Genomic DNA, 17399 nt, shown 5'->3' on the forward strand with positions numbered 1-17399 from the left:
CCAAAAATTGGCCTGATGATGCCTGATATAGTATATTAGGGTATGGCACGAGAAGAAGACGTTAAATTTAATAAAACAACAGCCTCTAAAAATAATTAAATGTGATGTTACAATCAATATCCTGTAAAATAGTTAAAAAGCTTTATTTATTGATTTTTTTCAAATAATTAAATATTTTACAGATATCTAAAGAACGATTGGGGCCCCCAATTTGAGAAATACTGCACTATATAGTAAATGATTTAATATATTATTATTGTGATAAAATAATCAAAATTAAAACTATTATTGCCATGTTGTGATATTTGAATATCGATTTGTTTTAGAATCCTGCGTTCACCTATTACAAATTGTGCTGTTTAGCTGTATTGTAGGGTACAAAGGGGAAAATTCACTCATCGATTATAAGACTAATTGGACTATGAAAAGTGTGAAATATTTTATAGCTTCACTCTTATGAATTAGAGTCGTAAAATATTAAATGATTTTTCTAGACTTGTGTAATAAATAATTTTATTTCAGCATTTTATCTTAAGAAAATGAATACTATTGACTCAGTATTTTATGGAATTTGAATTTAAATTATACTTAATTTAAGATTTATACTATGCATCTTGAAGCCTGACATTTTGTACCACATTTAAAGCATTCAATTAATTTAGTATAGATAACATTATTTATTTTGTTTAATATAATATAAGTGATATTTCTTATTACATAATTATTTAAGTACTGTTCTATTCTATTTGAATTCCATTAAAATTAAAAAAAAACAAACATTTCATCCATTAGAATTCAAATAAGGATAGTTAGAAACTTTTTCACGATTGTTTAAATTTAACATTAAATGAGGGAGTGCGGAATCACGTGAATAATCAGGTTTTTTTTTTAAGTTTTTCTACTCTTTAAACTTAGGTATACCTATGTATTAATACGAGAATATTAAAACTATGATATTAATTTCGTACATTTGTCTCGCAAATTTAATCTTCTGGGTAACACTATTATTATTTCGTGTAGAGTAGGTAAGTGTTTTTTTTAAAGAACGGTAATTAAAATAGTTATAATTCTCTTATTGTATCATATTATTAACTTCAATAAAATTATGAAAAAAATGAATTTACTCATTTGCTTACTGTTCAAATTTATGTTTCTTCATGTGTATATGAAAACTCCAAAAGTTTGCAATGATCTTTCTTTATAGGTATTGTGTTTTGTTTAAAGTTTATAGCCCAAATATAGCGGTCATTATAAATATCTCAATACGTCAAAATAGTTGACATTATTAAATTTCACATATATGCATTAGTTTTAGTGTTAAAAGGAAAGTGATAAAAATAATGAATGCTTACGAAAAGTTTAAATCCATCAAAGAAAATGTATTTTTTTTTAACTTACAATAAAATTTCTCAGACGTTTATTTATTTTAATTAAAATATTATTGAAGGTCACAAACAGCCTTAAAGTTACACATTTTGACAAACTAAGGTAAACAGGTACAAATAAGTATTTGAATTTTAGTATTAGAATCGGAATCAATTTTACTGTTTTTATTTTATGTTAATTATTGATGATATTTAAAATAATATTACGTGATTCAAAATAATACTTATTTATCTACAAATATGATTTTTGTTGGAGGTACAAACTTTAAATAAACATTTCCTAAGGGTTGATAGCATTTAATGGGGTGAGAATATTTGCTACAGCCAAATATATCTTTTATCTCACAATTATTGATAACTATAAGTACCTATACTAGAAATTACAATAATTCAATAAACCTTTCCTTATATCTAGAAAAAAAATACATTTCATCAATATTAAGAAATATTATGATAAGAATTTTCATGTATAACGTACTAGTTTAAATTGTCATCATTAGATAGGAGGCTCGTAGCATAATTGCTTAATGCACGAATTGGCGCAACACAAATGGTTATACGGTATCAAATTCCGTTGAATTTCGTATTTTTTTCAAATATATTATTTTTAGTGGGTGTTTCTGAGACGTTATGCATGTTCAATTACTATTCAGTTATTACAGGTGAGTATTTAACCATTAAAAAATATAAAGGCCTTTAGAATTTTTCCATTTAAGTATTTCTTGACCTGAGTAGATTCAACTATCAATCAGAATAGCAAAATATCTCCGCAAATACAAATCTGGACAAAGCGTATAAACGAAAGCGCATGAAGGCATTTAGGGGTCGGCAGATCGTTTCGGCATTCCGGTCATGGACGAGGCGACGCCAGCCTCGGCGCGGCGTCGGCTCTTTGCGGCGCCAAACTTGGGAAAAGTCCCCCTTTCTTCGATACTCTCATGACCGCGAGTTTGAATGCCTTTTGTACCCGTTCCAGTATGATGCTATCGTAGAAAAGTGGGTGGTAGTGAGATTCCTTTAAAAGTAACATTAAAAGTCATGAACTTGTAACATTCTTTATCAGATTATTTATAGTTTAGACAGTTTGCATTGTAGAAATAAAATCCATTTAAACGAATTTTTAATATTTATTCAATCTCTAACTTTACTATCAAAACATTCAAATAATCGACGGTTTTTTTTATTAGTAAAGCGTCGATGACATTGAGCTACTTTACAAGCTACAAGCCGGTGAATTTACAATCTGCTCGTAAACTCGCCCAGTTTCATCATCGAACTAGCTAACAAGCAGATTGTAAACAATCTACCGAGAAAATTTGAAAGCCGGGCTACTTTATTCGCTACTCACAGGCGTTTGGGCCGATCTGCGTCTGCGCAGTAGAGCGATAATGGCGAACCTCCCGGTAAAAAACGAACTACTCAATACGTCCTGTCAAATAGTACCAAAAATGACGGTTTCAACTCGCTAGCTTGTTGGCTTCTGAGCGAGTGGAAAGTTTTGTGTGTCTCAACATCACAATCGCACTAGCTGACTCGCCCGCTTTTATACTCGCCGAATAGCAGCTTGTAAAGTAACAGATGTTCACGCAATGGTAAACGGACAGTACACTTTTGATGGATGATATATGAGGTTGATGAATGGTGATGATAGGTTGTATGAATGATGAGAGCCAGTATCACGGCTTGCCAGGTATTCAAAAGTATCGCTTGGACAACGGTCACACTATATCAAGCTGACCCAGCCGTGGCCCATGAACAACATCTGAATCAGTCTGTATAATCGAATTAATCAATAAAGTGTAACACGAGTACACGCACCAGTTGTCTTGAACTAACTAACTGTTATTCAATCACGGTCGCCTGATAACCAGTAATTGCTCGTCGTCTGGTCTTGAGACAATAATAATTAAGGTATTTGGAAGTAAGTGGGAAGAAAAAAATGAGGGTTAGCATATTTGGCCCAACCAGTGATATTGTAAAACTGTTAACGAAAAATATATTTTCTCGTATGAGTTATTTCGTTTGAAAAATATGTTTACAAAAAAATAACCAACTTATTTAAATCTTTATAAAGGTCACTTCTATGCGAGTGAAATATAATATGTAGACGATATGGAAATATCGGTAGTACTCGTGATACAAACCATTGCCTTTACTCGCCCATTTAGAGAGCATGGTACTTACTCAGACCTCGTACCCCTTTAGGCACAACCTTTTACCCATCTAGAACATCCGATCACGGAGTAAGCGGGGTCCGGATCGTAAGTAGAATTTAAATTCTGCGGCGCGAATTCCAAATGTGTGTTTAAGATGAAAATTGAATGAAGTTGACGCATATTGTGGCTGCAGAAATATTATTTTCATTTTCTTTTTTCCCTTGGCAACACGTGTGAAGATTTTTGGTATGGTATGTATGGAAACCGTCACGTATTGAGAAAGCATTGACAAATGTTTTTGCAACGTTTCGTATGTGTAGTTTGTAAAAAGAGAAAATTTGAATCGGTTGACTGAATTTGAAAGTATGAAGATAAATGGTAATGAAAAGTAACACATCAAGAATATTATGATTTAGACTCATTGCAGTACAATAATATATGCAATATTAGCTTATAATTATTATGCGATAATGAATGAGTTAATTTTCGGAAAGAGTTTTATCAGATTATAAAAAAAACTATGTAACTATTCTTCTTCTAACTTCTTCTTCTTCCTTTCTTCTTTGACCATGTCTGATTCTAATAGGATCATATGGGCCTCCACAGAGTGGAGGTTTGTATTAACAGATTTAATTTTTACTAGAAATGGATGTCAGCCACTTGGTCAACCTATTAGGTCCATATTCTGACGCATACACAAATTGAAAAACAATATATGTGTACTTGCCAGACCCAGGATTCGAACCAGGGACCCTCGACACTATAGGCCGGCGCTTAAGCTACGCGGCCATTTAGGGTAACTATATAAATTCACTCATTATTTTGAATGAAAAAACAAATAAATGAATAATAATTTTTATTACCTTATATATTAAATTTGTCTTAGATTATCTGTAATGCATGAGAGAAAAATATGAAATGTATAAGAGAGAGAAAGACAACGACGATGAGAATGCGTATTTAACATACACGTATAAATGTAAATTCTAAATTTAGAAAATTGGGAGAATTATTTATTTTAATCGGGTCGTGAAAGTACTTTGACAAAGGCTTATAGTGCTGTAATATCATATCAGTGATTAGAGTAGGTATCGAAAAATTCGTGTGTTACCTAAGAGATGTAGGGGTAATTATAATAGGGAAATGCGAGTGCTTAAAGTCAGACAATGTTATCTACAAAAAAGTGTTTTTTTTTTTTTTTTTTGCGATAACGTTATTTTACATTTACGGCTACATGATAGTCAAACAACGTTATGTCATTTTTTTCTAATTTCTAATTAAATCGTCAGTAAAGTTTAACGCTAACTACATAAGTAACCCTTTTTTCATATTTTTTTAAAACTGTCCCTATAAATTTTAACATCATCATAAGCAAGATAAATGTACAATACACAATAAATTATAAAATATTAACATTAGGTTTTAAATAAACATTTCCCTTGTTGAGTAACAAGAATCTAAAATAACGATTTTTGGCTCTCCTGTAAACTTGCACTTTTGTAGATAGTGTTGTTTGACAATAAGCCCTCGAATGGTGCTGTAACCTACCGTAATCTTATGCAACATAATTACAATCACTCAAAAAATAGAAACATTACGGATGATGAAGAATCGTCATTTAATGAATGAACGAGTTCAGCGATGGCTTGCTCGGAAAATTCTACAAATTTAATACTCCGCCAGGCTGATGCAGCAGGTTACAGATTAATAATTGAGTCTAAAACACCAAAACAATGACAGTAAGAGAGACCATACACGTAAACGTATATAGAGAGAGAAATAGGGAGAATACTTATTCGAATGTTGATAGATAGTATTGCCATCTGGTAATATTTGATGGTTCGATAATAGTTATTGTATCCGATTTGCCGATATTTTGTATATTGGTCCTGAGACAATTTCTTCATTACTACCTTACCTTACAACAACGGAGCATAGAGTAAGCATAATATGGTCGCACCATTTCCTTCAATCCATCGTCACGTCTCTGGACTCCAGCCATCTGATACCTGCAGTACATTGATCACTTTTGTAGAAATGCTGCAGAATGAGGGAGGATCAATAATGTTGATGGAATTCTCGGGTGGGGATCCACAAAGGTCTTGGGTGTCGTACCTTCAAAAAGTATCTGGAATACATGTCCAATCCACGTTTAGCACATCTTCGTGATTACAACAGCCACCAGGACTGACGTGTCACCCCTGTAATGCGGTCGTACCAGTGAACTTAAGATTTGGCGGAGATATCGATTTTAAAAGCTCAAATTTTGAGATATTTGGGTCTTGTCAGTTGCCACGATTCACTATCATGCAGGAGCACAGGTAGTATCCACGCGTTGAATAAGCGACATTTGATTACTAGAGTATACATTATGTTAATTATGCAACTAATAACCAAGAGAATAGTACTCAATATTAATATCAGAAAAAAATCAAGACGCACCTAGCGCGTAACGATTAGGTGGCCAATCGATATAATTAGCATGCTATTTAAATGTTGTAATTAAAAAGTAATTATCAGCTAGTCAGCAGTCAATGTGTTAACTGCTACTTAGAAGCAGTGGCTTCCTACACAATTGTGTCCATGGTTATTTTATATTTAAAATCTTAATTTAGAGCTATATAGAGACATTATCTTACATGATGCCCTTTTGTATTTATTTGTAAATTATATTTATTATTTAACATTCTAACTCAAATTACTCAAGATCATGTTATTTGCAGTTATGACCCTGTAGATCTCAGTATAATAATATTATATAGGTATTATATTAATAATATTATTATTTTTAATTTACTACTAGACGGTACTAGCGTTTTTATGTATATTGTGCCATGATAAAGTGACCAATTATTGTGTCCCAACTACATGCTCATGTAAGATACATAAAAAATAACAAGTAGCAGTATGTGCATATTGGCCATAACGCGCAAGTACCAATGGATAAGGATACATAAAAGAAAAGGTCACAATACTAATGAAATCGCAATGATCAATAATTATTGATGATGGTTAGTCATTGATTACAGTCAAAGAGAAGACTCAAAGAAATACTATATTATTTAAAGCCAACAAATAATTACTTATGTCCATTGTTTGCAGCATTATATTTTTATTATGTTAAGGAATAATAGACATTACTTAATACAATACTTACATTACAATAATAGATATTACTTAAAATATTTTCCTAAGTTAAGGTAAATGTTAAATAATAGTTTAATAATAATATTCAAGTCTTAGCCACTAGTAGTTAAGTACTATAATGCACATCGCCGGTCTTAACTCTATTGTTACAAGTTGTAAACTATTGTAAACTATTAATAATTATCAGTCTGTAATGATTTTGAGTAATTTGTAGTTCAGCAAACACCGTGTACTTCGAAACATATACTATTTCGTAACTTTCCACTTGTTTTGCGGTAGCCGATAAATCGTAGAAGTGAGTTGCGAAGCAGGGTCGGAGCAGTGCAGCGTCTTGCAAACGCCCCGAATGTAATTTACATTCAAGCTGTGCGTTATTTCATAACCGTTACAATGAAGGATTTTTTCAGGGTACAGATTAATTATTTATGGAATTATCATCGAATTTGCTTATTACTCTATCCAGTGACTGCCAAACTGTTTTACTTGACGGCACACTAGGGGAGGGGAATTTATTTTATGGCATACCAAATCTGTATTAACCGAGACCTACCTATCAAGTGTTCAAAATGTTATTAATATTATTTAACTATGCAATAATCTGTTTATTTATTATATTTTTTTGAATTAGTAATAACCATGTCCTCGCTTTTTTGTACAAAGTGGTTGTAAGAAATTTTGAACAATCGCAAATACTCAGGCTTTGAGAAAATTGCATAATATTATTACCCAGAACTCTTGGGTGGAATGCCAGCGCCTTATGCACTGCGCCACGAGCGCCGCCAGAAACACATTAAATTATATAGTTTTATAAATCAGCTGAATTTCACATATTTTTATAATTAACTTTAATTAACTTTAATAATTAACTTATTTACTTTAGAAGTTATATGACTAACTTTATCTGAAAACAAGACTGACCTACTTTTTTTCCGATTGATACAGGAATATCAAACATAAAAAATCTTAGTAGGTACCTATAGGTAACAATAAGATAATATTGTTTAATTAACATAATATATACATAAATACGAAATATTTAGTATACTTTAATTGTAGAGAAGAACACAAGTAATTGATTTTAAGAATGAATTATATCAAAATATTGTTCTAAATTAGATAAAAACTACATAGATTTTTATCTACCATTTCAGTAATCGTTCCCATTTTTTCGATGTCATCTATGAGTATTAAGAAATATAAGTAGAACAAATATGATATTAAACAGCTATAGAGCTTTAACAGCTGTAGCAGCTAATAAAGGATGTTGACTTCAAACCAAAATCTATTCGAATAATTAAAGTCTACCTACCTACCTACTCAAACTAAATACCTACTCAAACAATGTAAAAATCTTGCTCTTATAATCTTACATATTTATTTATCCAATAGAAATTGGATTGAGTTGAAAATGGTTCTAAGCTAAAGATAAAGTAAATTTAATCGAGTTCCGGAGATAAACAATAATTAATAGTTTAATTTAACCAATTACTAATCAATGTTAAGTTCAAAGCAACATTTATTATTATTATTATTTGTATGAGTCTATGAATATTTGAAATAACAAAATATAACATAATTATTATCTGTTTCCAAATCTGATTGTGTATGTTGGCCTTTGGCCTGAGAAAGTCCAGTAGGCCAGAAGTTCAATCGAAGAGGGTTTGCTTGACATAATATCAACAAAATTAATTATTAACGAGGGTTTAATATGATGACATAAAACTACGTTTATATATTATATTAACTATAAACATTATTTTTTTATTATTTAAACGAGGATTTATTATGCATACTGTGTGAAAATATACATATTATATTTCCAACAATAAAACGTTGAGTATTGAATTGATATGTATACATTTTATACTAGAGTAGATATTTAGATATTTGTTAGCAAGCATACCCACATTAAATATAAATAATTGTATTCATAACAATTAAGTTACTTGATAAATTAATAATGTTCTATTATTTTGGAGTAAATACTGCATGATTCCTACCGTAAAAAGTGATATTATAAAATAATAATAAAATTGTGATGCATCCACATTTATTATAAAGAAAAACAATTCATGAATGAATTCGTGAAAAGCATTGAGATTAATAAAATATACTTACTAAATATTATATAATTATATACTATACTTTTTGACTATGGGTTATCATCTAATTTAGATAACAGAGAGCTAGGTATAAGTTGTAATTTCATTTTAAAAGTGTGGCGTGGTAAATGCTAACGAATTCATATTATACGGTCGAGTTCTTACTGGAGGTATTTATTTTATGGTGGCGCTTTTAGCAGTAGGTAGTCTGTAATTTGAAGATGATGCTGGTTGATGATTACGGATCTAGGGGGGTGGTTTACACAGGATGGCAGACACTGACCTTTATGTTGAGAGGGCTAGCGCACGCTGGAGCCGGTTAGGTGTTCACGCACTTACGCAATGGTAAACGTACGGTACACTTTTGATGGATGATGTATGAGATTGATTAATGATGTTGATAAGTTCAGGATGGATGATAGATGCGGCGTTCGCTCAAACCGTATCAGATTTAGCGCAACGAAGGTCAAACATAATATACGTTTTGAGTCATTTGGAAGTTAACGACGGCTAAGCTATCATAAACCCGCAACACGACCGCTTTCTTGATGTCACTCGAGCTAACTCTTGAAGCAGTCTGTTTAATTGAATTAGTCAATAAACTGTGGCTTAGCGGTAACAGGCCTACACGCACCAGTTGTCTTGGGCTAACTGATTTTTATTCAATCACGGTCGCCTGGTGACCCATAATTGCTCATCGTCTGGTCTTGTGAATAATAAATAAGGGATTTGGAAGTAAGTGGGAAGAAAGGAATGAGGGCTAGCATATTTGGCCCTTCCATTTTATTTTTAGGATAGTCACATTAAACAGAAAGTTAATTTAGTGCATAATATACCTAGTCTATGATAACTGTTACATATTCCTTTAATAAAAAAGGAAGAGTCATTTATACATTATTATTATTGCAAAAATTTTTTTAAATGTTGTGATGAAAACCAAGTGAAAAAATCATTTTATATTTTAAATATGAATTATTTCTTGAACGCTGTTACATATTTACAATTATAAAGTAAACACTGAATCGCTTGAAAAAATATTTATTTATATAATATTTTGATGTCAATATTATATTTATATTTAATAATATTATGTTTATAAATCTTACCTTCAGCATTTATTTTATTTGCTTAGATATATTTACTCGCGAAATATATTACGTGGCATGCTGAGAGCCAATTCGCAAGAGGATACTAATCCTGTTAGGCTCCTAATGTCATTACAAATTGCGGTACACTTTGGTAAGTTTCTGACTATTTTTACGCATCATTTATTAAAAAGGTACTTACGCAGTATATATTTGTATACTTACAGCACTTTTTAAACATTAACTGAGTAAAATTCTTATATTATTAATATGTCTGGTTTTTAATATTTTATTTGTTAAAAATGTTGAATGGAATGATTTACTATGTCAGACTAAGACTACATTTCTAATTTAATACAACGTAGAGAATGCAGAAATCTGTCCGACTATTACTAAAGTGATAAGTAAATTAAACTAATAAATTCGGAATGATGGCAGTTAACTAGGATGTGCTACTCGTATCATCACCTACTGTTTTATTTAATTAAATTATACATATATATATATAATAATATATGCTTTATACTAAGATATGCGGTATAAAACATATAACTACAAAATAACATCGGTACAAAGTAAAAAAAAACACGTATTATACCATTTTATAGTATTTTATTATTGCAAACAGATATAGAAGTTATATAATATTATATTACAATGAAAATTAATAAATGATATAGAAAAAAATATACGATAAAATAGTGAAACAAAATAAGTGACAGAAGGGGTAAAATGAAACGATGTCAGTACATAATATAATACATAAACCAATAAAATAATAATTGTAAAACTATTTATATACTTAGTAGGTTTTTCCAAGTATGTAAAATACCTCACTGTACCCTAGATACCTACCTAAAGAGTAGGCCTAAAACATTGACCGTGACGAGTATTACCTCTTTGGATTTCTTCTCTGTCTCAGGTACTCAGTTGAGCGTCACTATTTTGTATTACATGTCGTAAACTGAAAGTTACAAATATATGTAAATACGAGTTTAAGATTGATGGAAAATTAATTTTTAATTTAATACAGTGCATATGCATGTCAATAACTACTTATATCTTAAATATTATACTATGTTTATTGAGCCTCGTAGTTGAGACCGTGAGGTACCCGGGAGATCTGCGTTTGATTCATGGCGATTTTATAATCATTATTTTTATGTGATCATATCATAGCCTGAGTGTTTATGTGATCGATTAACTTCAACTACTGCGTTACTGTTTCACTACACTGTCACATAACCTGTTGTAGTATTAAAAAGAATATTTCTACCGAAATTGATATTTTTTTTCGAATAATTAATAACCATGTCCTTGCTTTTTCGTACAAGGTGGTTGTTAGTCATTTTGAACAATCACAAACACCCAGGCTTTAAGAAAAACACATAAATGTTTTTGTCATGACCGGGAATCGAACCCAAAACTCTCGGGTGAAAGGCCACCGCCTTACCCACTGCACCACGAGAGCCGCCTATCCAAATTGATATTGAGCGGAGTTGGGTACCTGAATAATATCTTTAAAAGTGACTTTTCATTGTAACTAGAACTGTAAGTGTTCAAAAAATGCATGGTCAGTAGTTATGTTGTATTCATTTAAAATACAGAGCCTTATTGTAATAAAAATCTTTAAAAAAGAGTAGTGTAATGTAATATGGACAGGTGCATCTTGAGCATAACATGAAAATGCCACTAAAAAGTATCATGACGCAGACAAAAGTACGTGACGTGATAGAACTCGCCAAAATGACAATATGCCAATAAATCACTGGATGAATTCAGTCATACTTTGGTAATTTTGGAGACACCTTATGTCCAAAGAGCTACCCAAAAAAATGCCATTGCATCGATGAACCACCATCTAGTTTATATACTTTTGTAATACTAAAGATTTTAAGGAGATTGGAAGGCTCAGAGTATTTTTAAAATTATATACCGGAAATGAATCTGTTTTTATATTGTTTAATCTTAGCAATATTCAGTAATCATGTAAATGTCAAATACAAACAATAACTGTGTTTTTACTAAATATCACATATTATTATAAATCTTCTTTTTACGATGACTTATAGTAAGCTTTCTCGTTGGCTTATTATTTATCTGCATGGCATTATAATATAGAGAATATAAAGATTAATATCAATAATATAAGATTAAGGAATACTATAAAAAACAGTTTTAGCCATTTTAACTAGAGCATTCACTTAACGATAATTTTCTCTTTCACAAACAATTAAATTTAGATTTTTAATTAAATGTTATTGGGTTAAAGCTCAATGAACGGAAGATCATAATAATTATACTTTATAAATATACGAAGATTTTAATTTATCAAACGCCTACTTACTGTTTTTTTTTATCCCGGAAACAAAATACAGGAAGTCTATTTTTATAAATAATTACATAGCTGTTTTAGTTAACTACTGGAGAGTAAAAAAAGTTTTTATTCTGAAAATACAACAGGATAATAATTATAGAGTACTTGCTAAATATAGGTTCGTATTTTTACGAAACAAATATAAGTTTTGACAATCACTTGCATATTATTGAAGGTTAAAAATGTCTTCCGAGGTAAGTTGACACGCGTAATATTATAATTAAAAAAAAATAGCATACACAAATATAAGTACTAGTGTAAAAAAGAATGGCTTTTCAAGTTTATCCGATAATCTGTTGGACTGACTACCTATTGCTAATTTTTACGGAGGGTAAAAATTAAACTTAAAACAATCAGCGTCTTATGGCAACTGAGAAAATTTGTTTCCATGAAAGTGAAAGCAAGATATTGGTATAATCTAGCTACACCGAGGTGGCTCTCGTGGTGCAGTGCGTAAGGCGCTGGTCTTCCACCTGAGAGTTCTGGGTTCGATTCCGATGAGGACACAATATTTATGTGTTTTTCTCAAAGCCTGGGTGTTTGTGATTGTTCAAAATTACTAATAACCACCTTGTACGAAAAAGCAAGGTAATAATTAAAAAAAAAATCTAGCTACACGTACATGTCTATTCTTAACGGTTATCACTTTAACACGTTTCCGTTGTTTTCATTTTTCAAAATTAACAGGGAATGCATACTATGTACAAATCAGTTATCAGCCGCTATCTCTCGGCGAAAATTTAGATTGGTAGATGGTAAATTGGTACCTACATGTCGGTCGAGTTCGTATAATAATAATTATGTTCTTAATGCCAAACCCAAGCGTATAAGACCGAACACAAGCGGATAAAGCCGAACGAGCGTCATCTAGTTAGTAATGAGCCGAACACAAGAATTTTGTATTGACACGTCAGACATATCGACATAACCTACAATTTTCTTAGTCATGTAATTGCGATTGCAGAAAAATATTTTGATCTTGCGTTCCAATTCTCAATATGTAAAATAGACATACTCTGTCTAGTTCTCAAAGTTAGCACGGCTAAGCGAAGTGCTGTTGAAAGATATCACATTTTGACAGTTCAGACGGTTAACTTTTTTACATAATTAACCGTCAGAATACGTAAAGTGATAAATGTGATATATTTATCACAATTGGCTCTTTTTTGATGTTAAGCGATATGTCAGTATATACCTGCAAGGACTCAATGGGTCGAACGAATGGTTAATAATGGCGTTTCTTTAAAAAAAAAAAATCTGTTAGGTTAGTTAGTTAGTTAGGATAAGGAGGGCTAGTGCTCTACTTTAAATAGGATTTGATAATTTGCATATTTAATAATTACTCAGAGGTATAAAAATGTGCAAAAAATATAGTTTGGCAGTGGAAGAAAAAATTCATAGAAATATTTTGAATTAATTATGTAAAAGTAATGCATAGTTATAAGGATTTTTTTTCATAAATAGCAATTAAACTGGTAGCTTCATCATCGGTTAAACGCATCGCCAAGAATGCAATAGATTAGGATAGAAATTGAATACAAAAATACTATAATAAATATTCTTGTAATCGGCATGTTTTTGAGATTATTTCAATTTGCTGTAATATATAAGTAGAGTCGTATATATATTATATTATATTGACTACGTATCTTCATATTAATTTAATCCAATTAAAATACCGGATATATTATTTATTATACAGTTAGATAAGGTGAATAATTTTGAAAATTCATCATCGCGTAGTGGGTTTCAGTAGTACTTTCTGAGGGGGAATGCAACGTTCTAAGTTACCAATACTGTTTCTTGATTGGGTGGTAAGGGTTCAACCAAAGTTGTTCTTTCAAAGAGAAATGGCTTGGCATCGCCATGAAATACGTGCATAGTTTGCAATACAGGGTATTTAAAAAAAATGTTTTCGATATATTTTACTAAGTAGGTAAAGATAATTATAATCTCAGTACTAGCATAATTTCTATGGAACGTGTTCTATGTAAGCAGTTACAATTTTGTTTATTATTCTCTTCCAGTTGTTCTAGAAATCAGCTGAGCAAATTTCTGAGAGCCATGAAGATTTTTTTTTAAATATTGTCACAAATACATTAGTTGCAAGTAAATATTGGTATTTAAAGAGATGAAAGTAATGTAATGCATAAAAAGTAAAATGTAGAAAAGTTTGGCAATGCTCAACGGTAAAACTAGATTATTTCATCATCATCATCAGCCTGAATCTATCCACTGCTGGATGAAGGCTTCTCAAAGCTTCCCCACTTCTCTCGGTCCGGTGCATTGCGTTGCCACGTACTTCCGCAGAACTTAATCATTTCATAGATCCAGCGGCCTCTAGGTCTGCCTTGCGGAAGTTTTGTACCTCTTGGGTACCACTGGATGACTAGATTATTTAATATCGGGACCTGTGATTACGCTATCACGTGGATTTGACTATCAGTGAAACACGAACTTATAGAATATAACATACAAAAATGGATATCAGTAGAATATAAAAAAAATGTTAAATAAGAAAGCTTTGTAAGTGTTTATTAGTAATTAGGGTGACAAGTGTGATCTAAATATGTGCATAATGAAATACTGCAGATGTAAAGAAAACACCGTAATTTAAATAGTTTACATTTATTATTAAAATATAAAAAAAACACATTAATCTAACTAACATAAATGAAAAAGTAGAGACATGGTGTTTTCTAACAATGGAGCTTCGTGGTCTATGTTCGTAGAGGCAAATAAATTATAAAAACGTTATAGATGCATGGATACTCTACTCCTCTGTATGTCTGTTGATATTCACTAAACAACTAATGCTTTAGGTCTCTACGATAGTTACCAGATACAATATAATATAGATCAATACGGCCAAGAATGGTATCTTATTTACAATGCTTGCAATATTATAGTGCTTAATACAATAATAATAATTAGTAAGTACTGTCTTATTGTCGTAAACTTATCAAACGAGTAGATAAGTATGCGTAGAAAATAGTTTACGTAATAATTATCAATAAATTATATAATATTATTGGTTGGGCCGACCATGATCCTAAGCCCATCCTTAAACCCGAAAAAATCTGCCACACCGACCATCATTATTATTAATGTCATCCAGGCACTTAAGAATCATGGGTCATACGTAGACAACAAGAGAATCAACTTGCTACAGTGTGGCCGTCGTTTAAACAAGAACTCAATACGAGTCTCCGTACGAGTTCAGTAAATCAGAACCTCTATTCAAGCTGTCTTACCAGCACAGAGTATCTGATCATTCATACAAATATCATCATCATTCAGATTAATCCAAATGTAATTGTGAGAATGACACTCCAAAACTATTTACATGCTACATCGTGAGTGCATGACCCGGGACCAATTCCAGCGCGTGCCATCTCTCTTAACATCAAAGGTTAGTGCCTGGCATCCTGTTTAAATCGCCCTTCCTCCAGATTCCGAATCTACAAGCATCCTGCAAAATTACAGTTCACAATAGCGCAATTATATTATAAAATGTATTAACAAAATATGTATGTGTAAATAATTAGTATGTAATGTAATGTATACATTTTTTGGTTCATGTGAAATCAGTGAATATTTTTTAAGTCAAAATAAAGATTAAATTACAAAGTAAAATTATTTTCTATGCCTACTGCATGAAAGGGTATGAAATTTACGATTTCAAGAGATAGCTAATCTCATTTTCTTGAACGCTGCAATAATGGGGATTCCCAGAAAATCAATCACTTAGAAATTCAAAGTGATTAATATTCATAGAAACCTTTTAGAGTGCACCCCACATTTAATACGAGTCATAAGATGAGCAAACTTTTTGAAAAGGAGCCTCCTCTTAGAAAACTAAATATCTTCCCAGTGCCAAACAAATAGAGTGAGAAATACCTTTTCGCTGGAAGAAGTTTCCAACGCTCACTGCCTCACACTAGACAGACGCCTGTTAGTATAACTAAAAATAGAATAAGTGGGTAAGTAGTTTTTAACATTTCTTTACAATGAGAGCTTTTGTTTTTTTATAATATTATATTTACCCTTGTTGATAAAAATATATTTTTCACTACAGTAAATTTTTTTTAAATGTGTTTTATGATACTCGAGCGTTTTAAAAGTCAGTGGTTATTTTTCAAAACTGGGCATGTCCACTATTCACTCCTCAGAGATAAATGTGTCGCTAGATTTCAAAATCAGCCAAGTCCATAATAGACGAATAGGAGAAAAACAGCTTTTTGTTTTCTCAAATACACAGTCACAAGGGTGAAAGATTATATTATTTCGAGTATAGAATATTTAAAATTTATAAATTACACATTTTGATAATGCAGAAATGTTAGAAAGCAGTAGTTCTTCAGCAATTCACAAAAAAGTAAAAAAAATACCTAAAGGTGGACTTGGCTGATTTTGAAATGTAGCGACACAAATGAACTTTTCTGTAATAAGATTTGTCCACAATGATAAAGATAAAAAAATATTTCATATACCTACACAATCTGCACATTATTAACGTCAATAACAATTCTTTGATAGAATATATTATGCAGTGGAAATAAATTGTAATGGAATAATGATAAAAATAAGGAAATTAGTAATGTCAACAACGTTGGACGTGTTCCTATTTGAATGTCAACCTACTTTTTGAAACCTCTTTTCAATATGAAATTTGTGTTTTGTGGCTATTTTTGAAAGTCAAAAAAGTGCATATGAGGTTATAGAATGATATTCCGATAATAACTCATTTTTGGCATATATGGACATGTCCAGTTTTGAAAGTTAACCACTGAAGTATGTAAACATGACTTCACACAAAAATATGTTTACAATATTAATTAAACTCAACGATAGTACAATTGTTTATAATGTCAATGATCCTGCGTTCAACCCAGAGTATAGACCTATTATGTTGAGCACGTGGCTAAAATCCATTTCTCGTTAAAAAAAAATCTGTTAATACAACCTCCACTCTGTGGTGTCCCATATTTATGATCTTTTTAAGATCGGACTTAGTTAAAAAAAATATGTAATAGTATATTCACAAAAAAATTTATCGAAAGACATAGAAAATTGAGGACAATCAATTATTATCTATTCAAGTTGAGTTCATATATGTTTTTAGTCGTGTTTTCACAATTGTAATA

This window comes from Rhyacophila brunnea, unplaced genomic scaffold, assembly GCF_057557595.1.
Source record: "Rhyacophila brunnea isolate RB1 unplaced genomic scaffold, BYU_Rbru_1.0 scaffold_11, whole genome shotgun sequence".
Taxonomy (NCBI): Eukaryota; Metazoa; Arthropoda; class Insecta; order Trichoptera; family Rhyacophilidae; genus Rhyacophila; species Rhyacophila brunnea.